Source organism: Triturus cristatus, chromosome 5_1, assembly GCF_964204655.1.
Source record: "Triturus cristatus chromosome 5_1, aTriCri1.1, whole genome shotgun sequence".
NCBI classification, from domain to species: Eukaryota; Metazoa; Chordata; class Amphibia; order Caudata; family Salamandridae; genus Triturus; species Triturus cristatus.
In genome coordinates, this window is record NC_140587.1 from 263,756,392 (window position 1) to 263,781,931 (window position 25,540).

The window sequence follows — 25,540 nt, forward strand, 5'->3', positions numbered from 1 at the left end:
AAGCAAACAAATCAGATATTGGGAATGCGCTCAGGGAAGGAAAGAACATTGGGGCCCCCTACAAGACGAGCACGGAAAATTCAAGCACCAAAAGTGATAAAAAAGAGGTAAATCTCAGATAAAGGGGGCAAACCAAACTTTAATTTCACCAATAGCACGGATGTTTGAAAAATCTACAAAAATACAACAGAAATTAGATTTTATGAGAGATCCAACAGGAGCACTTATGTCAATGCAATCAGAAGTAGAAACAAAACAGTTACAGACCCCGATTAAGCCACCTAACAACCTGGAAGGAAATATAGAAAAAGTTGGTTTAGAGTGGGACCATGTTAACAACCCGCAAATTAAGGATCCAAAGGGACAAATAACTGAACAAAGAACGGATTCGGAGCCACTAAACCCAGTATTGCCCACTCAAATAGAAAAAAGAGATGCGGTTAGGAGTGGGATGGAAATACCAACGAAAGAACTATCACATGTCGATATGACTATGAGTTCATTTACTGTAGGGGTTCCGCAACCGTTAGAAGTTAAGGGTGAAATAAGGAAAAAAAAAACGGATTAATTAATGACTATATATTACATAGCAAATCACTAGATCTCGATGACAGTGTAAATAACGCAGCCGAATTTGTACAAGGAAAGCAAAATCAAATTACTGGTATAACTAACTCCACATTGGGGTCAATGATGTCAATAAGAACGAGTGGAGAAACAAATATGGAATTGAGTTATGAAAAGCAAGAATACGATACTCCTAATCAGTTAAAAACAACGGTCATTGATGAAAAAAATCTAGGAAGCAATGATCAATCAGTATTTAAAACCGAATACAGCGGTAAAAAAAATAATATGTGTAAATTAAAAAACCCATCTGGAAACCGAGAAAATCGTCAGGCTGACACTAAAACTCCCATTTGTAACAGGGAAATATACATTGATCAAAACGTTAAAAATATAGATAATCAGGACCTAGGATCTCTATGGGATATATTTTATCAAACTTCAACACTAACTCTGGAAGCACTGACATATCAGTCGAACAAAATGGATACTCAAATTGAAATACTTGGAGTGATGGCAAATGCAGTCGCCGGAATCGATCATAAGTTAGCTGAGTTAAACAATTTAATAATGAAAACTCAAAAGGAAGCAGCCTCAAATTACTTCGACTGTACATGTGCACCCATTATAAATAAACTGGTAACTATTCCGGATATTGTGAATACTATATTAGATGATGTTAAAGACACTGTGTGCAGAAAACACGAAGATCAAAAAGAAGAGATATGTTATTCAGAAAAAAGTCAATCTGCTTCTGCAGACGAGATATAAAAAAAGCTCAGTAATAATGCAGAGCACAAAACAAGAGATAAATAACTTAAAAAGAAAAGAAATGCTGCTTGATTTCCCAGTCCAACTGAATAAAGAAGGAGAGGATAATGAAGATTTAATAGCCTTTGAAACAACAGTCAAAGGAAAAAACTTCGTAAAGCAAGAAATAAGGCTAAAAAGGAAAACGCAGTAAAAATACACTCCAAACTGAAAACATCTACTGATGTGATAAAAGATGGAAATAAACGATATCAATATCAATAGAAAAACAAGATAGCGACTTATCTGGGAGCCAGTCTGCAAAATTACTGGGAAGAAATTAAAAGTATTATGATATATTAACAAAGCCTGGGAAACATCCTGCGGATCAAAAACCTCTCCCGATAAACACAATTATATTAACGGATAATACTGATCGACTGGCTTTCGTATCAGAACTGGAGGGAGAGAAAGCTCAAGAAAATGAAGAAATATATAGGCTCAAGGGAAATTGCTGTGTAATAAAAAAGGAATCTATTTGTGTCATCCAAAGCGATCCGATTAAAAATACGAACCAAGTAAAGAGGCCCTTAATCTCCCTTGCACTCCATTATGTAGCCAAAATGAGGAACAAAGGTATATTGGTTCAGTGGTTCAGAGAACAATTCAACAAGACCAAATTACTGCACCAAGTTTAGGCTGGAATTTGACACAACAAAAAGATAATCTAGTCGCACAAAAACATTGGATAGAGGAAACTAAGAATAACTCTATGATATCGAAAGAAATGGTTGAGGATACGAGGCATAAACCAAAATGGGATGACCTAATTATTATAAGAAGTGGTCAAGATAAACAAATTACATATAAGGAACACCAAAATTGCATTGTGAAGATAAAAAGAGAGAAGCATTGTTTCCTAAAAGGACTGCCCAAATTATTTTTACACCATTATACGACTCGCGTGGCAAACATGATATTTTGAATAGAGGAAATATCCTTCGGTTGTTGAAATCAATACCATCATTAGAAAAAGTGTCAACTGAAGATATTGAATGTGTAGGTTATTTACAAAACCCTGAAGGTAGACAACCAATAACACTGTTAACTGTAGCTACTGCTGTTATAGCGGATCAAATCATGCAGGAACAAGTAATCTTTCATAGCTGGGGAATAATAATTAGTCAACCAGCCCCAAAGGTTTATCCAACTCTGCTTATAAAAGAAGAAAGTCCAATAAAAAGGGTAATGGGGAAAAAAGATGATTTAGTCTTTTCTATATTAAAAAATCCACTTGGAAAAACAGGCTGCGATGATGAAAAGTCCGCTAATGAAAAAAAAGTCGAAAAAGTAAATGGAATAAACAAAAAATTGATTTTGACAGCATTACATGGTAATGAAGAACAATGACAGAATAGATTACAAGATAAAACAGAAGAATTGAATACGGACATTTTAACAATAGGAATGTGCTCATGGAATATAAATGGGTTATGTAATAAGATAAAAATGCCCAAATAGATGCACTATCAAATTCCTTTCAAATTATATTATTGCAGGAAACATGGGCAATGAACCCTTTTATGTTACTAGGATACAAAGGACACTTTGAGCTTGCAATTAAACAACATAAATTTGGCCGACCCTGTGGGGGGCTAGCAATATTCCTATTGATTGACCTGAAAATTGAGCACGAGCAGCTAGCCACGAATAATTCTAACTTCCAAGTGGTAAAGTTGCAATATACAACAAGTGAAGGAAAGAAACCAAAAACTCTAATTCTAATCAATATATATATGCCACCAAAACAGAGTTCAAGGAAGGATATGTGTGTTGCTCTTACTAGTTTTTTATTGGAACAAATAATGGAAGAACCTTTTGCAGATTTTATCGTAGCAGGTGATTTTAATATAAACCTACTAATACACTTCTTACGGGACGATTTTATACGGTCTCAAAATCAACAATGGGCAATCCCTGAACAGATATTGGATCCCACAATAAATGCTAAACAAAATCTAATGGGGAGACATTTTTTGATGGGTGTGGAAGCATTGGGACTAAGAATATTAAACGGTAGATTTGCATTGGATATACCACCAGCTTGGACATTTCATTCACATAATTGTAATTCAGGAATTGACTATACAATGGTATCATAAAATATCTTTAACAAAGTCATTTCCTACCATCTAAGGAAGGTGTTTGATAGCGATCACAGTCAACAAATAATCAATATAAAATTATCATGTTTGAAACATCAAAAGTATTTGACAACGCAAGGTCAGACCTGTACCATCAATTATAGAAAACGGTAAACAACGTTTACCCCAAAACTTTTAAAACGCAGGGAATCACAACGCGGTCGTTACATCGACCGCGTTCTGATTCCGCATACCATTACTCCGCAAGTCGGAACAACGACTTGTGGGAAAGGGGGGGGGGGGGGGGCTCCGCACAGACTGGAGTTGGAATAGTAAATTATACTATTCAAACATCCAGCGCCCCCCCCTCCGCAAGTCGTTGTTCCGTAATGGTATGCGGAATCACAACGCGGTCGTTGTAACAACCGCATTGTGATTCCCTGCGGGATAAAAGGCGGCAAAACAACATCATACATTCATAGAAAACTTATATGGAAAATAAATAATATGGATGATATAAAGGAAAAGGCACAAGAACTAGTTAAAGAATGTTTTAAAACCACGAGCTCTGCAATTGAGCAATGGGAAAATTTCACACAGAAAATAGTTAATTAAACCTTATACCACCACTTTTCGTGAACAGAAAAAACAACTGACTCAAATGGAAAAAAAGGGAAACTCAGATCAACCTCCCATATACAGTAAGAAAAATCAGACGGACCCGTAACAGACTTAGGAAACAGCTAACTAAGTTCCCAAACAATGAAGATGTACAAATAAAATTAAAAAATAATCATAATTTGAGGAAACTAATTTGGAACGAAAAAAACAAAGCTAGGCAGGACTTGTGGACAAAAATCTTCTATGCTAGTAATCAAGCAAACTCAAGGGAGTTTTGGAAAATGATTAATGGTCTAGTCAGACCTAACAAATCTGTAGTAGCATCCGCCTTAACCGAAGATGAATGGTTTGAATTTCTTATAAAACTCTTAAACCCAGTTAAAGCAAATATCCAGGTTGATAAACAGATAAGGATGGTTAAAACAGACTTAGAATGTGATATTGAAATCTGTATTACAAAATCCCAAGTCGCCAAACTAATAAACAAAAAGATGGGGCACCAGGACCAAATGGTATTCTGTTTGCTCTTTACAAAGAAGAACCAGACTTTTGGTCTGTATTTCTAACAGAGGTTTTTAACGAAGTTGTACAGACTGGGTTGATTCCGAAATCTTGGAGGGGGTCATTAATATCTCCTATTTTTAAGAAAAGAAATTGGCAATTGCCGGAGAACTATCGTTTGATTACCCTTCAAGACACTGACGCAAAATTGTTTGCGGGGATTTAATTATCAAGTTTAACAGATTGGGTAAAAGATAAGCAGATACTGCCCGAATCAAACAGGATTCATCAAAGGTCTAGGAACTTCCACAAACATACTAATACTATCGGTATTAATGGATAAGGCAATTTTAGCAAAACAGCCCTTGTATTTTTGTTTTGTTGATTTTAAATCGGCTTTTGATTGTGTGCATAGACACCGTTTGTGGAAAAAAACAAAAGAGCAAGAAATTCCTCGACTCACTATTAAAATTGATTCAACTTTTGCATACTGATACTTGGATCAGGGTGAGGATTGGGGATGGTCGGACGCTAACAAAAGAAATACCTACGACTGGAGGATTAAAACAAGGGTGCGTCCCGGCCCCACTGCTTTTTAATTTATTTTTAGCAGATCTCTCTATTGCACTGAATGAAGTAAACGCACATCCGCCTAGGTTAGCAGACAAGCAAATATCCAATTTGATGTACGCAGACGACGTTATACTTTTAAGTCAAACTAAAGTTGGGTTGCAACGGTTAATCGATCGTATATCATCGTATGCAAAAGAAAATGATATGGTAATAAATGAAGCAAAGACCAAAGTAATGGTAGGTACAAAAAATACAAGACTTAAATATAAATATAAATTTTGGTTGGAAGAAACTCAATTAGAACAAGTTGAATCCTACATATATCTTGGTGTTATATTTAATGATAATGGAAATTTCCTTACACAAAAAAAGGATATCACCAGAAAAGGAAATACTTTGGTTGCAGCATTTAGGATTATACAGAAAGCAATAAGTGACTTGTCTTATCGTCCCTTCCTAAAGGTTATTTCGGCAAAATTATTACCTACTCCGACATACGGTAGTGAGGTACTAAATGGGAAAGAGGAGATCATTAATAATATGGTTGCAAAAACGTATAAAATCCTATTTTGCCTGCCGAATAATGCCTCACAAGCGCAAGTGAGGCTCAAATTTGGGTTAAATAACCAGCTATATGCAAGAAAAGGGCTTGCTCTCAAAGCGCGGAACTGAATAAAAAATGATCAAGAAAATCAAATGTCTCAGCTATTATGGCAAGAAGTAAAAGATAATAGGAAATTGCAGGCCTGGTCTTAACTAAATACAGCGATAGAAGAATATGGTTTAATACTGATTTGGGAGAATACAATTACCCAGGAAAGTTTAAAAAAAACAATCAACAAACTTACTAATCATCTGTCGCTGATAAAAGATAAAGATATACTTGTAAAAAAACAAAACATGCATGGTCAATCAAATGGATTTATGAAAAAAAAGGTCCAAGAATATCTGGAAACATCATGGTCGCAGAAAAACAAATATATCTTTATCAAAGCACGATTTGGATTACTGCCGGGTTTATGTCATTTACCTCCATGGAAGAAATCAGAAGAGACTACCCAATGTAGGTTATGTAAATCCGGACAAGAGAACATTATACATTTATTGTGCGTTTGTCCTGAATTAGAAAATGAAAGGAAAACTACTCTTAAGAGACTATTTAATGACTGTGGAATAAGGACATGTAGGCAAGCTTTGATAGCATGTCTAAACTCTGAAGATATATTTATGAACTCAGCATTTGTGCCCCGTTGGAAAAAAATTAGAGGAGTATCATTCGAATTACTTATCCACTGTATCTTAAAATATATTATGTACTGTATTTTATCAAGTATAAGATATGATGATCATATATCTATTTTTTTATCTTTTATATTTGATGAAATTTTTAGTAATTTTTTGTAAGATTTTAATTAATCAAACAAATAAATAAACTTAAACTTGAGTACTCGCAGACAATGGAAAGCTTATGTTTGAGGACGGTGCATTTCCTAAAAATGAAAACTTATGTTTCGTAGGCAACAGAGTTTGCTTTTTCAGAAAAGGTTTTTCTTCTGTAAAAGTGAGTTTGTTTGCCCAAAAAGGGAAGTTGTATTTGATTGAAAAATATGTGCCTTTTCAGAAACTGATATGCTGACAAAGACAAAAGGTTGCAAATCCAAAGTATATTTAAAGTTGACAGCTGAATGAGAATTTAAGCTGAGTTGGGGAGACTTACTGCTGTGGCTATGTCCTTCGTGCCAGAGGGCATGTGATGATTTAAATATTACATTAGTCAGGTGGAGGCATTTAATATTAATAAACTACTTCCTGGAATTTATGCTAGTAACCATGCCTGGAATGCTAGGGTTGTCACTAATGATAATCCTAAATAGCGGAGTCATAGTGTAATGTTAACACATGTTGTCACTATTTTACAGTGTTAAAATATGCATTTAGCTCAGGAGGACGGTCCTTGAGCAAACATAGCTCTCATTACCAAGAAGGTTGGAAACCCCGTTCTAGAAAACAAAATATTTTTCATTGAAAGATGCCCCACATGTGTCACAATGTACGAGAAATAAAACTGGACACTTACGTAGCAAAATGTACAAGTTTTACAGTTTGCTTAAACAAATTAACTGGATCATAAGCCAGAAAGAGAAGCTCAGCTAATTCAAAGCCTGACTTCACTAATGTGTGTCTGCCAACTCCCTGGCCCGCCCATGGATCTACCTTCACTTCATGTTATTCTTGCTTATTCTAGGCCTTTAATTCAGAAAAAAATTGACATACTTTAAATGAACCTCACATATGCCAATCGCAAGCAAGTTTACACTAAAATGAAGTCTCTGAAAGACTATTATTTCCCAAAATCTAAATACTCTTTAATTGTGAAGAAAAGCTTTAAATAAATGATCTGTTCCTCTACCTTGCTGCTGTAATACCTATCCAATCAACACACACTTGTACACATTGGCACCTTCAAGCCTCAGAATATTCCTATCATCAGCGCAGAACTACCCAAATCGATTTTTCCAGCATATTCAACCTTGCCAAAAACTATTAGAACTCTACTCACCGATAACATTAACGTTCACCAATATGCTGACGACATAACCCTACTTGAAAGTTCCCTCAGCTCCAGATATACTGTTCCTCCAACACTGCCTGCTCCTCTTCCAGACCCCGGATGTCAAGCAGCGACTAAAGCTCAACCCCACCAATTCAGAACTCCTATTTGTCAAGAAAAAAGCAACAACTAGTACAAACCGGGTTGAATGACAAGAACGTGGACAAATTCGAACCTCAACTTTCACTGAATGCCAAATCAAGTGTTTCACCTTGGACACAAACTCATCCTCAAAAAACAAATTGCCAATAAAACCAAGATAGCTGTTAGACTTGTCAGCCATAGGGTGGTCTTCCCCTAAATCTTTGCCTTAGTCCTCCTGGTTTTGCTGAATTTGTTTTTGTTGGCTTAGGACTCTGTTCACTTTACCACTGCTAACCATTGATAAAGTGCTTACATTATCTCCTTTAAACATGGTAACATTGACTTACACCCCACTGGCATATTTAATTTACCTGCAAGTCTCTACTAAAGTGGTGCAACCTGTACCCAGGGCCTGTAAATTTAATGCTGCTAGTGGGTCTGCAGCACTGATTGTGCCACCCACATAGTAGTCCTCTAAGTATGTTTCAGGTCTGCCATTGTAGCCTGTGTCTGCAGTTTTAAACTGCCATTTCAACCTGGCAAATAAACCTTTTGTCAGGCCTAAACCTTCCTTTTATACAAACGAGTCACCCTGGGGTAGGTCCTAAAAAGCCCATAGGGCAAGGTGAAGTCTATTTAACAAGCATTTGCATAGCCAAAAGGTCTTGCCTTTGGGACCTTATAAGTATTTAGCCATGCAGCACATTTTCCTGGATGCTACAACAGTTACTGTGTTTTTTAACGATGAAGCTTTGATACTAATAGGCACATTATAGGACTGCATGTGTTCTCTCACGTGGTTGACATACCAAGCCGCATTCCTCTCCATTTCCACTGCCTCTTAAGCCTCTTTCCGATTCAAAGCCCTTCCGAAAGGCATCGGAATCGGCCACTATGTGTGCATTAGTCAGAGCTACCACAAGCGGACACTACTCAGAACCCCTCACCTTGTCCAAACATTGGCATCTACCCCAAGTTCCTCACACTGTCTATGTGGTTTAAAATCTGGGACTATATATACACACGGGCAAGTGCTACACAGTGGCTACGCATACCAGACTTCCATTTTACTTTCGGGCCGGTAAATAATGTCTATATATGCACCAGGCTACACACACTGTCTACACAAGTGCCCATGGCTCTTCAGACTCTTCGGTCATTTGATCCTCCCTCCAGTGGCGTACCGCAACTCGAGGGGACCACCTGCAAAGTACCTGGACCCCCCCGCCGGATGCACTCAGGGGTGCTCAGGCCAGGGTACTATGCTGAGGTGCCACCCTGGAGCTCGCCCCCCCCACCCCCGCACTGCAGGCCCCTTTTGTCGCCACTGTCTCCCTCGGTCATCACATTTTGTCGATGTGCCCCCAGACTGATACGCACAGATCAGGAAATACACCTTCTCAAACCATGGAATTCTTGCCTCAAAACTGTTCACGATTTTCACTCTTTGAGAGTGAAACTGTATTTTATTATCTAAAAAATGGCTGTACCACACGAACTTGTGCTCAGTCTCTGGAGGTTTCTTCAAACCATCTCGAATGTATGGCTAAGGGCTCTTAATTGACACTGGAAGGATGAAAGGCCAACCTGGTCATACTAGGTTGTGATTGAAATCTGCTAACTCTGCAGCAGGTGCCTTGACCAACCAAGCTGTTGTACAGTTTGGGATAAAAGACACAGAACTTTTGTCATGCTTTTGACTTGCACCGCTGATGCAACACAATTGCTGGAACTAGTTTTATTGACTGCAAGGCTTGCGAGTTAGCTCCTGCAGTGACGCACGGTACAAGTTTGGCTTACATAGATGCATAATGCACTGTTTTATAAATCTATTTCAGCAAATACAGCCCCCCAACGTGATCCCCTGCGATAGCGCTGCTGCGAAGAACTTGCAACACCCCTGGCTCCAACTGTAGGCGAACATTAAACAGACAAAGTGACTCAGAAGTTAATCTTGTAATATCCTCCCTCAGTTCATCTACTGCAATCGCAGCAACTGCTAGTGCCTGGAGGAAGCCTTACTTGCACTTTGATGTGCTACAAACACCCAACGTGTCGACTGATCCCGAGATGTTATAAGAAATATATTTTCCATCAATCAACCATGTCTCAATTTTCAGCCCTCCGCAGCTTTACCGCTCAGGGCGCTATCCATGCTCACGCTTACCCACCGAAGGTAACACGTCAGTACTACAGCAACAATCAAAAAACTATTTGGACATAAATTTCAGACTACTGCTCCTCTCCCACCCCCAAAACCCGTGGGTAAATGTTCACAGAAATTTGCACGCTATGCTGCGGGAGGTATGCCCATGGCAAGGGTTGCCAGGCCTGTCTGAAACGGCATAGTGGAAGCCTCCCTCAGAACTAATGCATGGTGCTACCCTTGATTTAAAAGCCTGTGTCAGCGGCGTAACACAAACTAACAGTGCTCCCTGCAGGGTGCCTCGAGTTTCCCACATCACACAGATATTGTTTACCCTTGGACTTAATGGGGCCCTTAAATTTTGGGGGGGTCCTCCTGAGGGTTGACAGAGCTAGGAAGCATAACAAGCGTTTGCAATGCAATAGGACTTACATTTACGCAAGACCTATTGCATTGCATCAGGGACAACGGGAGGGGGGAAGCACGGACAATGGGAGTGCAGGGGGGACAAAGTAGTGCTCACAGTCTAAATAACACGTACGCACTGTGTAACACTCAAAGTAAAGGGGTCAGTAGCCATAGGGGGGTACAAATGACGACATGGCTATAGTAATGCAGGACTACAAGCCTCATAACCAATCAGACGGCAGCATTTACGAAACACAATGACACAAGTCAATTAAAAACATGGGCAGAGAGTGGGCGGAGCTTCCACTCCATACTAGATAACTGCATGCCTCGCAAAGCGAGCAGCGCATGCAGGCTGCCGCTATAGGCTTGACATAAAAAGGACGGGTGCATTTTAACTTTTACATTTCCCGGTAGTTAAAAATTATTACATATAATAAGTGATAAATTTCAATTGGGGGCAGGTAGGACGGCTAAGGAATTGTAATTTAAAACCCTCTTTAATTTGGATTTTTAGTCGCAATTCTGAAAATGCCACTTTTCGAAAGTTGGCATTTTCTTGTCCTAACCATTTGGTGGCTGTGGTCTGTATCCAGGGTCATATTACTAGGTGTAGCTGGCCGTTGGTCTTTGTGTATTGCTCCCAGACAGTGAGACAAAGGAGGAATATGTGCTGGCAGGATGGACCATCTCTGATTAAATGGGGGCGGGGAGCTGTCACCTACCACACTTGCATATTACAAAGGCTCTACCTCGGCACACCCACAAAGATTTTCACACCAGTCTTTTGTGCCCCTAGATCAGTTGGAGCAAGAGCAGGGATACAGGGAATTCCAAACATCTCTGAGGGTGGAAACCATCAGAACCTGCTCCCACTTAAAAGCTAGCACCAATTATAAATATTGGACCTTCAGACCCTATTCTTCAGTACGCTACTGGACCTGTGGGTGACTCAGAAGGACATCTGTGCTGCAAGAAGGACTGCTGCTCTGCTGTCCGAGTAAGAAGGACTAAACCTGCAGCTTGAAACTAGGACAACCAAAGTGACTCCAAGGGCTAGGTGGTTGGCCTCCTGACCAGAGCCTTAAGGACAGAAAAGGCTCCAAGCACCTTTAACCGAGTACCTGGGCCCTGTCTGCTGTGTCTTGCGCCCCTACGTGGTTCCACCCTAGTCCTGGACCCCTAGAAGGGAACCTGAAGGCGCTCTGCCAGCCCAACAGTGGTCCTTTGGGCTGAACCGACGCAGCATGACGCATCGTCTTCCAGCCTTTTATCTGAACTACTGCTGCGTGACGCATCCCAGACACTACCTCCAATTGCAACCCCACAAGCTTCTCGGAACTGCCAGTGTGCAATGCATCCTGGACGCAGGACCTCGCATCGCTGTCCTGCAGCTCCCCAGAATCGGCACTGTGCAACGCATCCTCGTAGCAGAACTTCATGTTACAGCCTACAGCCCACCAGAATTGCCGCTGAATGACACATCCTCAATGCGGGCTTTCGCAAAGCTCCACACCCAAGATTTCAGGTACTTTGTTTAGCAGGCCTAGCTTGGTCCCTGTATCCAGCCCCTGCTCCATCACGTGAACTTGTGACTTTGTCCCAGTCAGGCGTGACCAGAACACTTGGTGCTTTGTGCTTTTAAGCACTACTTTTACTTAAAACTTTAAAGTGGCATCTCTCCGGATCTACTGACATACATTTTTGTTATTTTGGTCTGAAATTGATATATATATATTTTTTTAACTTACTGTGGGATTTTTCTTGTGTTGTTTTATCACTTTATCACGGTTTGTAGTTCTGCATAAATATTTTACACATTGCCTGTAAGTTAAGCCTGACTGATTTTGTGCTAAGCTACCAGAGGGTTAAGCACAGGTTAATTTGGGGTTTGCTTGCGGCTTCACCCTGACAAATTGTGGTTGATGCTTGAGCAGCGATTCACCCCCTTCAACCAGTAACCCAATTTCCTACAGTAGCCCATCAAACATCTTTCTATTGAAAAAAGTGAACCTGTCCCTCCCTGTAAAGAGTCTTCAGAACTGCTGCTCATGCATCTTTGTATCATGTCAACAAAACCTATGCAGTGTGGTTTCTAAGAACCACACTCCATCTGGGTGGGGCCTTGGCTAGATACAGCCTAACAGTGCCAGCAGGGGCAGCTCCTCCGCGGATGAGCGTCACCTTACTGCTCTCAGAGCTGTGGAAAAATTAGAACTAAAATGATAACATTATCATCATTTTATTTTTTGTAGCTACGGGGCTAGCTTAGGGCGAGGCAGGGCTGGGGTCATAGGGGGAGGAGTGGTGGGCACACTAAGTGCACATGATGGTTTGGCCGCCCGTCTTGGGCAAATCAAACAGTCATGCACACTTTGTATATTCCCCACCACGCTGTAATGCATAGCCTGGTGGAAAACATGCACATGCTCATAGTCCCCCATCTGAGCTCCGAACCACAGCGCTCAGATCAATCACCACGCTGCTGTCACGGTGAGAGCAGCACTGTGATTGGCTTAGAGGAGCCTGTGTGCTTCCTGCCTCCGGACTCAGGGTCAGGAAGAGAAGTGGACAGACGACGGTGGGGAGACGGCTGAAAAGGTAAGTGGTTTTAAAAATATATTTTTTTGTTCTTTTCAACCCCTTTCCCCGCCACCCCTGTTACCTACCAGCCACCACTGAGTGCCAACTAGACCCACTAAAGAAACCGAAAAGAAAAACTGACTGAAGGAAGACTCAATCCATCTGCCAACCTTGCAATCAGTGTCGACCATCCCAAGGCATTTTTCCCTTCTTGAGCTATCTGGCTCAACTCTACTTTTAACACCAGGAGCTGTATTAGAGACATGCTTGTTGCGCCCGTTTTCTGCACCTTCAGGGCACAACAGTGTTACAGACGTGGACTCAGACACTTGTGCGAGCCCTTCTGTAAAACCGATAGTGCCAGCACAGATAATTTGTGCACCAAGGCGCAAACAAGGACAGTGCACACATTCTGTAATACAGCTCCAGGACTTTGAAGCATCTGGAATCATTTCTGAAGCTGTATGACCAGATGTGGCATTCTGGCAGGAACCACTACACAAATCTTTTCTACACAATACAATTAAAAGTCCAAAGATAAAAACCTTGACTGGCTCATGTCCCAAACAGAATACAATTATTTGCTTGTGGCTGGTTTCACTTGGTCCCCCGGTGTGGCTTATGTTCTATAAGGGGGCTTTATAAATATGAAAGGAGACACAGCTTTTGTACTGACAAACATCACAATGACTTACAATTGCTCCCTACGAAACTTTAATTGTTCTTGAAAAACTCTTGACCCTCCATATTCGATTTTGTTATGAGATCTTTAATATTTTAATATAATGTGGGGTGGGCAGTTAAGTCCTCCAATTCAGTAAATATGTTGCTTTTTGTAACACAACTTGTGCATTTGTAAAGCGCAGGTTCGCCCTTAGGGGTATATGGGCGCAGAATAACTGGTGTTTATTGTTCCCCAACTCAATGAATAATACTCACTCTAGCAACCTTGGAAAGATGGATCCGTCAGAATTTGGAACTGTGGCCGCCAGGTCGAACACAAGTTTCAGGAATTGACACATTAGTTCACCCAGCAATCAGACCCGTGAATGCACCACACACACAAGGTACACTTCCTGCGAGGGCTGGCTTTTCTATCAAGAGATTTGCATAAAGGGTTCATTCAACATTGTCCTGCAAATCTTTGCATCTGTTTGGGATTCATGGTAAGAACTGAAAAGGAAGAGCTGTCTGTTTTAGCCACAAAAGTTAACAAGTTACTAAATGTGGATCATGGTTTTCAATATCCAGGCATGCAGAATCCGGTGTGGACTGAAGCTGCATCAAAGGATTGGGACAACTGGCATCGATAATATAGGGGGGAAAAACAATGTATCATCCTTCTAAATACTACGCCGGTTGCTCATAAGCAATCCCTAGGAGACTGCTGATGGCGCTCACGAAGCAAATTAGAACTTGTTTTTAGAAATCTAGTCATTCACTGACTATCATCTGATATCGGCTTTCCTTAAAAGAACGTGCATTCTACAACGGTAACGGTCTTTAAAAATATATGACCGTCACACATCATTCCAACGAAGGCAATTAATCGTCTAGCATTCCTTCCAGGCTATTAAAATATCTCTCCATCGCCAGACTAAACACAGTCATATCGCGCACAGTGCTGACAAGGGGAGACAGGTCCCTGCTTCACCCGAGGGCAGTTGGCATTTATTTCCAGACTGTTGTTACCGGTAATTTTCTTCCTCCCCCATTCCACCGGCAGTCTCTTATTGTTCGTCATATTTTGAGGTGAGGGTTAAGATTATTTCTACTATAATTGACAATGCCATAACTTATTTATGGAAAGTTTCTATTTGGCTACTACCTGCGTCATTCCCATAGCACGCTGTAAATGCGGGGGTGAATCTGAAATTCACTGTCATTGCGCGAAATGTGGAAAAGGAACACGGAAAGGTCCAACATGTTGTGCTGTCGTAAGACCCACATGAAAAATAGTAAATTAATTCACTGCATTTTAAATTAAAATGTACTTTCTTGATGCAAGTGTGCAACTTTATACAAGTATACCACTCATTAAATGTTTCGAATACAGAAACGTTTACCCATAACGATGTTTCCGGTTCAATCTACAATTTCTCTAACAAGTGGCCCATGTCTGAAAGCAAATCCTGCGAATGCTTTCTTTAAACAAAAAAGGCAACCAAAGTTGGTACCGTACAGGCCTTTCCAAAAACACCCCTGTCTAGTCGCTGATAATTAGCGGTGCCTATCAGTGAACAGTCACTTGAAATAAGCATTGAAAATGCAATAGGTCTCGCCTTTGATTAAGTTAAAGCCATTTGCTTTGCTAATGGTATTGTATAGCAAAGCAAGTGGCTTTAACTTAATGAAAGGCGAGACCTATTGCATTTTTAATGCTGGTTTTTATTGAAAGTGCTCAGAGTTGAATTTTGCAGCTGCTAAAAGAGACGTAAAATGCGATCTAGATAGGACTGAGGTACTTGTGGATGCTCTCACTGACAGCAGTGGAATGCATGAAGCAACGATTTACCCCCTGTTGACAAACTGCAAGGTCCGCGGATACGTGTAGCAACACGCACTGAGACACACGGGTGGCCAAGCGCATGGGACACTGATGTGCAAACAGTCACCATCTGCAACATGTGCAGCGCATGTGCACTGTGAAACTTCTCTGCCGGCAGCCACACAATTAATTCATTCACTCACATTGGCTTGAATGCATGCACTGTGATGCACAGTGACACTTGCACAGGCAGACTCTGGGACACTCCTGTACGACGACACGAGCGGCAGTACTAACACACATGGGGTGTGTTGCCTACATAGAGTGCGCACCCAGGCTCAACAGTTCTGCCCACCATACTCTTAGTATCACAACCGCAGGACACACACCCCATCCAAATGAGTCTTACAATGCACAAGCCAACTCATGACAAGGTGACAAATACTGACTTCAGGCTGCGATGGATATATATGCCAGGCTACCTCAAAAGAGGCAGGGGTGTGGATAAACCCCAATGCTATGTGAAAACGCACGCGCCGTACAACCTGCTTAGAACGTTGTGAGGGTATAGCAAGGTGTGCTGTACAATTCACATTTTTTGCAACTTAGCAGTAATATTAATTTAATTATATGTGTGGGTGCAAACTGTATTTTTGCTTTCGTGGTAACTTAGGGGTCAGGCCAAGGTACCGGCACATGTGTATAACGTTTATTTACTTTATTTTCACTTTCGCGGCACACGCGCTTTATCTTTAGCCATGTTAAGCTAAAGCGCGGCTGCCGGGATTGTTGAAAAAGTAAAGAAATAGATGTTTTTCTATTTGTTTACTTTTGCTACAATCGCGGTACCCGCGCTTTAGCTTAACATCGCTGTAGGTAAAGCGCGGGTGCCGGGATTGTTGAAAGAGTAAACAAATAGAAAAACATCTATTTCTTTACTTTTTCAACAATCCCGGCACCCGCGCTTTAGCTTAACATGGCTGATGATAAAGCGTGTGTGCCTCGAAAGGGAAAATAAAGTAAATAAAAGCATTACGCGCATGTGCCGGTACCTTGGCCTGACCCCTAAGTTACCGCGAAAGTGAAAATAAAGTAAATAAAAGCATTACACATGTGTGCCGGTACCTTGGTGACGTCCTGACTGTGGTGCTGGAGTAAGGACAGCCCTCAGACTCCTGGGAAGTTTGCTGAGAGAGTAGTTGCCATGACAAAGCAAAACAAGATGGCATCGGACTGTCCACTGTCCGTACGACGTGTACGCGTGCATGTTTACCTTTGGCTGAATGGCGAGAGCAGCCATCTTTGTCCACCCGTACGAGCTTTGGCTGAATCCATTGCAAAAGGCACTCGCAATGGCAAGAGCAGCGCACGCGTGCTGCTAACGCCAGGCGAGACCTAAAAACGACCCTGCTGTTCTGGCAACTATATCCCCCCGATGGTTAGGTTGTTTCCAGTAAAGAGCCCGTGAGCTACCACTAAGAAAGCTAGGATAATCAAACTAATCCTCACCACTTCACAAACACAAAAAGCAAACCATTTCATTTCAGATGCAAACCATCTTGTCAATTATAAAGACATCCCACGATTAGAGAGGTAAGAGGTACTGTAAACAGTGTAGTTTCCTCTTGGTGCAAACCCCTCAGCAAGAAATGGCAAAGTGATCCAACTGAGACATAGTTACCCCAGGAGTAGTGCTCGTCAGTTCAATCAAATCATTAGTGACCTACCCACTAGTTCTGAAGATAAAAAGGCAAACGTGGAGAAATTGGATGATTACTCTGCTTTCAATGGTATTCTAGACTTAGCAGAGATGAGGGAACTAGTCCAGGAAAGGCGGAATTCCAGGGCAAGAGAGGGACATTGGCTGCAATTCCTATAACTGAAGTATTTCGCCTCTGTTATCATGGGACCATCCTACTATTGGACCCAAAACTGAACAAAAATTGTACCCCTTAAGGGTAGAAAGACTGTGTTTCAAGCATTACTGAGAGAGTTGGGCAGAGGGGGGCTAGAGAGTCCAAACTCGGAACAGCACAAGTGCAGGCAATAATGTCACTGCCCAACCAGTACTGTCTTACAGAGAAAAAAGTACTTTTGTACACACAGCTAAACAGTACATACACAAAATATACACACATATAGAAGAATGCAGAATGAGCTGAAACCAGGTAAACTGGGTTCTCAATAAGTAAAAGTTAATCCTTTAAAGGTCCTACGTTAGCAACTGTCTCATCTCTCCAGCTGCCCATCGTACAGTAGTCTTATCCACATGTTACCCAGGTTGTTCGGACCACTACTGTAGCTCTCACCTGATGGCATGTTCACATGCAGCCTTAGCAGAAAGGCACACAAATATGCAAGAGCACATGATGGTGGAGAAGTGGTTATTGGTGAAAGACAGCAGATGTGTGCTCACAACAGCTGACCCTGAAGTTCCTCATAGCATTGTCACAAGTACTCAATCTGCCACTTGCGGAAGCCTGGGCACTATTAATACCAAAATGAGGGAGAAGAGAAAAGCAGACATTCATTCAGCTTCCATTATTGGTAGAGTCGTAATCAAAAAGAATGAATCACTTGTGTCAGTTTTGCCTGAGTCTCTTTGTATCTTTCAGAGAGACCCTCATTCGCACCAACAAAGGGCAAGGTATATGTTTATTTTCTGTTTCTACAGTTAGGTGAACAGCATCATCATTGGGTCTATACCCCTGAGTGTCTAGTTCTCTAGGTGGTCTACTGTCGTCCACCAAGAGGGAGATTATCTGGTTTGCGACAGTCGTGAGTGAAAGGTGGATCGTAAAGAAGGGATGAGACTTAAAATTACCTCCGTCCCTGTAAAGAATCTTTTAATGGTAAGGAAATGGATATTTAAAAAAAATAAAATCAAGATTGGTGCTGTTGTGGATGTGTTATTGATCCTCAGCACCTCATGGTTGGTCATGGTAGCTCGACATGTTTCGGCCCTATGTTGCCGTAGTGGGTCGCGGGGCCTTAATCAGGACTGGTGTAGGAGCGACTGGAATATAGGATCGCTCAACGTGAGTAAGTTGATTCCCTTACCACTCTTCGTCAGAGAGCTCAATCACTCAATCCCTGACGTTGTGTTATAGGCGCAGACTCTGCCTATAACTTAAGGAGACCAATGATTCTCTTTCGGGGCTCTGCAGGGAGATTAGCCAAACTTTCTATGTTGAAGCTTGTGCGCGTCAGTGCTGCCGTTGACCTCTGCGCCCCGGATGTGATTGGGCAAGAGAGAGACTCGGAGCTCCTCACTTGACCTTAACTGAAATCAATTAGTGTTCCGGTAAGCTTTATGTGGAGGTCCAGGCAAGTCATATCTTTGTCTTAAAGGAGAGGCATTTATTTTTAAAGATTACATGAGTCTATCGTTCCGACTCAGTACTGGTAGATGAAATTCTCTGTTATTATTACATGTTCCATGAGATACCAATGCGAATCTCGAAGTGCATATCCAGGTGACATTCATGCAAGTCTCATTTTACAAAGTCTGTTTTTATGTAAGGTTTTAAAATGTTACGAAAACCCTTTTTCTTTAAATGCTATGATCCCCGCATACATGTCAATGGATCTTCTGTTCCTAAAAACCTAAACAAAGATTTTTATTCAAGTATATTACTGGGGACTGACGTCTTCGGACAGTGATAGGAGGACTATCATTATATTACAATCTATGTGGACAAAGGTGTTATACTCATATAGAGATAGGAGTGCTTGTGGTCGTATGTGGCACCTAGTGGGAAGTTCGTATTATGGTATGTGAAATGGTGCATGTAAATCTATATGCTACCTTTATCTAGTGTCCAGCTCATTTTATGGTAGTAAGGCAATCATTACTTGCCATTTTCTTCGTCATACTCTCAGGGGAGGTAGAAATAGGGAGGGTTTCAGTACTTGAAAGAGAGCCATGGTATATTATCATTTAACCCTTGATCGTATATCTTGAAGCAGTACACCCCTCTTTGTTCCTTATGAAACAGGATGCATTTTGCATTGCTGTCAATCGTCTCCAGGGTTTCCAAAATGACCCCAGTCGAGGTCATTGGTAGTGTGTGGTTTGGTCAAGTAGTGATTACTCATTCGAGTGGTGGATTTTTTGCACCTGATGTTGATGCGGTGTTCTCCAATCCGTTGTTTCACTTTGCGACATGTCATACCGATGTATTTTAAATCACACAGGCAAGTGATCATATAGATCACATGGGTAGTGTTGCAGTTTGTCTCAGGATTCACTCTAGGTCCTCAGTTAATTTGAGAGTTTTGGTAACCTTTGAGAAGTTACACACGGAGCAGGATCCACATGGGTAATGCCCAATGACGGGCAGTCTGCCCGAACTTGTTAGCAGTGTATTAGTTGAGCTTCGGTTTTGTGCCGCTTTGGTGTGTACTAATATGTCACGGATTTTCTTACTTCCTCTGCTTGCAAATCTGTTGTGAACCCTGGACACACCCACTCAAAAAAGGTACAAACCCATCCCAGCACACAAGTTGTTGGCGACAAAGGAAAAACAGGGTTAGTCTCAAGGCGGGAGGCCACTGGGAATGAGAGAGCCCACACCAAAATCCCCATACACTGTGGAGAAACAGGGCCACAATCTTGTAATGTACAGAGGTTCTAAACTGTGGGAGGTAGCAGGGGCCTAGGTCACGCTGGGATTACAGCTCAATCACGGGCACGTTCTTGGGACAGAATACATGCACTGCGAGGCAGAACAACAGTGTGGCAGAGTCAAAACGCCAGAAAAAAATACAGTCCATAGAAAGCAGGAAAAATAGGGAGGATACACAGACGAAATTGCTACTGAGGAGTAAAGTAATGGCTCATCACATGTCAGGACAGAGATTTCGCACACAACATAGTTCTGGGATCTCCCACAGTTCCTGAAGTATTTTATCAGAGAAATCCAAGAAGATGCTACTGCAGTAATCAAGGTGAGAGGTGACCATTGCAAGGATCACGCAGCAGCAAGGGTTTATTACAGGCATTAATTCTAAATATCAGTTAAAAGAAGTGAAGACAAGGCCTATTTGGACTCGAAAAAGTAGTGGGTAAAGATCATACTTCTTCAGAGTCTACAGCATCTGTCGAGAGGAATATGTTTAAGTACTAACCAAAACATTGTAATTCCCTAAGCAATGGCTGCAAACTAAGCATACAGATGGAGAACAAGATATATAGGCTCTGACGGTTAAAAAAGGGTTCGGAAGACTCTATGACCGTGTACAAGTTCCAGTCCCCTCTCACAGTACCCTGTCAATAGCAATACAACAATAACATGTTCAGCAAAGTACATGATTCGGGTGACAGCAACATTTTTGTAAACATTTTATTTTTATGTATACAAAGGTCAATACCAAACATTAATTTTACAATAACACGCTTCAGTTCAAGTAACATATAAAACATCTAAACGTAGCAATGAAAGAATGTTGTCCACAAAACGTATACTTCCAACAGTTTATTCTGAATCTCACGCTTTGGTTGAGTTCCTATTTGAGACTAATTTCAGTCCAATAGATGAAAGAGTACTATGCTTTGAATCCAAAAAGTTATTCTGAAGTGACAACCAGACGATCTGGACCGTAATTATAGATTTTATAATGGAAAAGCCTCAACCACCTGTTTTATTTTTTATTAAAGTCTGCATTTGAAACAAGTGACACTCCTCATGGTCAAGTAACCTACAAAATGTCTAAGTACCCCCCCCCCCCTTTCTAAAGAAGTAACCGAAGGCCTTCTGTATGAAGATGCTCACCATTATCCAATCATTGCACTTTTGGACTGGAAACCATGAAAGTTGGAATGATGCCATGCGGTTTCGTCTGATGGAGTAATAGAAGCAATGCTGCATTTAGTAGCCTCTACGTAATGCCTAATCAGAGATCAGGTTAAACCCAAATAAAAAGCATTACTGTATCCAAGCCTCAAGAACTCTAATGAAAAGGCTCTTTAACACACTATACCTACAGGAAATCCGCTAAAGCCCGAGGGGTTGTGTGGGACATGTGGTGAACTTGGAAGTCCATCCTCCACACAATGGCCCATTCTTTTATGGTACCTGTATTGTCATCACACCAACCTCTCACGTGCCAGAAATCATATGTCATGGTGCTTGGAGGCTTTGCCATGAAGTATTCTATATAGGGATGCGAGTTGCTTAGTGGGGAGCATTTTGATTGGCAGCTCCCAACGTTTCATTCAAAGTGCTTATTCAGAACATTGACCCTTGCTCTAGAAGCAATATGGAACCAGGTGTTTTTTTCATATCCTGTGCGGATATGGAGGTTCTCAATAGATGCAATGCGATCTAGAGCTGTTTTCTTGAGATATGCTATTATGTTGACCCTAAAACTGCATCTTCTGGGGTTCCAACTAGGAAGAAGATAAGCAGAGGGAAACTTCAGTTTCTTACACTAGGTTTTGCGCTTACCAACTTAAGAATCGCTGTAAACTGAAGGTGAGTGCACCAGACTTGTGAGTTTGCTATTTGACCTTCAGTGTTGGTCAACTGTTTAAGAGGCTCAAGCATGGGGGTATGCAGGAATCTTGGAGTACATCCATGATACTCGGAATCTGACGAATCTCAACAGAAAGTTGGAGGCAACAGACGTGGAACCATCGTATATCTAGAACAAGATCTACTGGGAAAGGTGGAAGTCTGCATACTTGGAACTCTCCGAAGAAGCCTTTACTGTTAAGTTTTTTGAGGCAAGGGTTAAGTAGGTATATTAATAGTCATTCTGAACTAAGCGGACACTGGAAAAGGTAAATATCCAGGTATCCATGTTCATGAAATGCAAGCACATCTCACAATTACGTTTTAGGACTACCACGTGGACTCATTGTAGTTACAAATAGAACGCTCTGAAGAACATCTTATACTTAAAATTTCCATTACATGGTATGATGTCAGAACTTGTCTGTTTACAAACTTTATTTCTTATGTGTCAAAACTAAAATATATTTAAAAAACGTAATGCTGTATCAAATATGTAAACATAAAACTGTAAAACAGCTTTATCAAAGAGAGTTGCATAGTACATCTTTAATACCAGTAGAGGCTCGCCCTTATGGGAGTTAGGGCTCCATAACTAATAGGGAACGAAATTGTATTAATTGTAGAAGGCTGGCTCTGAATATACTACACCGAAAAAAGGTATAGTGTGCACAGAGTCCAGTGGATCCCCGGAGGCTTTACAGAGGCTCAAGTTGATAATACTAATGCTGTCTTTTGTGGTAGGTTGGGCGAGCAGTTAGGCTTATCAGAGGGCAGTGCTAAGCATTTGCCGTACACACACAGGCAAGAAATGTTTACATACACTCAATGACTAAATCTGAGGCCAATGGCTCGTAAAAATAGTACTTTTTTACCAGCATAACAAACGATTGGAAGCCTTTGAGGCTCACCACCTTTCATTGCTGTTCCTGTTTGGAGGTATGAAACCTCCAGCCATAGCAGGCTTTGTTTTGGAATTCATGACAGCAAAAGGCTCCCATGCCTCAGGGGGTCAGAAACAGGTCTAGAGGTGACAGGCTGGTGCAGACCAGTCAGGTGCACACTAAAGGGTTGGCAGGTTTTCAGGGAGCACCTCTGATGTGCCTTCTGCGTGTGTTTCTTAATAAAGCAAACACTGGCATCAGTGTGGGTTTATAAAGCGGACATGTTTGATCCCTAAAATCTTGGAATTCGGTGAAACCACGATGGAGCTGTGTAACTTGTAAACACAAGCCCCCAGCCCATGTACTCAGTATGGCTTCACTGCGCGCTTATAATTTCTAAGACTGGACTTAGTCACTATAGGAGCATATCTGATCATGCAGTTATGCACTCAAAGGAGATATAGTGCACCCTGCCTTAGGGCTGTATGGCCTGCTGTGATGGTGACTTACTTATGCCTCTTGAAGTGCTGGTAGGTCTGGCACACAGGGATGTGGCTCAGGTTGACTCTTCATGTTCATCTACACTGAAACACGCAGACTGCAGTGGCAGTATGCCTGTGGTTGGTGAGGGGTCTCTTAGGGTGGCAAAATGCATGCTGCAGCCCTTAGAGACCCTCTCTAGTCACAAGGCCCTTGCATCCCTGGTACCTTTTACAAAGGACTTATATGCGAGGCAGAGGTGTGCAAATTGTGGAAACAATGGTACAGTTTTGGAGAAGAACACTGGTACTGGGAATTTGATTAGCAGGAACCCTGTACTCTACAGTTGCATCACAAGCCAGGCAAAAAGTGTGTGTGTGTGGGGGCGTCTGTAACAGAAACCACTTTCCTACATTCACTATTATAAACAAAATGCTCCCCCCTCTGCAAGAAAGCGTCAGGCAGTGGCCTGAGACAGTAAATCTGTCTGATAGCTGGCACAAGTACCCCTGTCTCTCTTTGCCAGCCATCAGAAAGATTTTCTGCTGGTTGGAATTCTAAGAGTCCTGACACGCCTCCAGGCCTCCTCATATGTGACCTCAAATGTGACCCTGAGCAGTGTGACTGATACATATAGACTCGGGAGCTTTAGGCTTCAGTCCTCTGGTGCGCAGGTTCACTCCTAAATCAGGCTGTAATCTCAGCCTCTCCCATCTCCTCACAAGGTGGGGAATGGTTGAGAGTGAGGTGGGAGAGGGCTGAAAGCTGTAGGCTGCTTTCAGTTTCCTGCTTCTTTGACTGAATCAGGTAAGAACTGTTATCTGCTGAAGGGTCTAGCCAACTGAAGATATGTTAAAAAAAAATCTCTCTCAAATGTTGGGTGCCTGGTTGTGATTTGAAGGGAAAGAGAGATGGGAAAAACAGAGGGAGAGATGGTGTGTATTTTTGTGTGAGCGTATGTGTGAGTGAAGTGGTAGTGACTGGGAATGAGTGATTCAGATTGAGTAAGAATAGGAGTGGCCGAATGGAAAGGAGAGAGTGAGACTTCGAATGAGCGCAAGTTAGTGAGAGTAAGAAGCGGGTATGCACATGAAGTGCGAGTGAGAATGAATGAGTGTGAGTAAGTGAGCATGAGTAATAGCATGTGAGTGAGAGTAGGAGTGAATAGTGATTGCAAGTCTGCCACTGGCCATAGCATACTGAAGATTAACTAAATTCTTGACTTCGAGAGCCACACATTGCAAAATGTGTGAACAGGCATACATGAGGTATGGCTAGGAACATGGGGCACCAATGGCATGGTAAAATGTGCCTCTGGAATATTATGGCTTAGTTAATAGCTGGCATGTGGGGTAATAATGGAAAAAGCTGGCATACTGAAGGAATTTCTTAGCATAAGAAGCATGTATGGTAAAATATTGGCAATGGGAGGGAAGATAACAATTGGGCCTATCGGTGGATAGGCAAATATGACAAAATGCTGGCCCCGACATAGTAATTGTCATGTTTGATATATGGGTCACTCCGAGCATATGGGCAGCATCAAGGGCAAAAGACTGGCACTGGCATAATGTATGTAATTCTTGGCAAAAGGGGAAACCCATAGCATATGGGGCATCACAAGAACAAATGACAGCCCTAGCACAGTGGAGGACATTACTGACATACTGGAGCGGGGCATTTTGAAAACACTGGGTCAATTTCTGGGGAGTGTTGGGTATCATTTACTTGGCACACCATAACAAAGTACTTGAAAATGTAACGAGTGTCCTTGTAGAGTCAACGGATTTCTAGAAAATGTATGTGACACTTCTGCTTTAAAATGCACTAGTTGACACCATTAGTTGACACCATCCTTGTTTTCTCATTTTCTTGGGGTGGAGAATGGCCCCTCCTGGCCTCCGCCCCTATTACAAGATTCTGGCTTACACAACTAACTCCCTCACATTCAGAGCTAGTATCACACCACACCAGTTTCAAAGATCACCAGCTTACACTATTTACTGCTGTATTGCAATGTTATGAAAACTTTAGAAGGTGGAGTAGTTACAACATGCCATGCCTTCCTTTTGAGCAGCCTTTGTGCGTAGCTGGTCATGTTCAATAATTACAATAAATATAATTCTTTTTGCAGGAATTTGCAAAGGCAACAGTCATCTGTATGCCACAGCAGTCTAATACACAC

At 41.6% G+C, this 25,540-nt stretch overlaps 1 protein-coding gene across 3 annotated transcripts in view; it reads right to left on the reverse strand.

Moving 5' to 3' along the window:
* Positions 1-25,540, reverse strand: part of EFR3A (EFR3 homolog A) — a 1,080,015-nt gene that overhangs the window by 560,981 nt on the left and 493,494 nt on the right. The window lies entirely within an intron of this gene.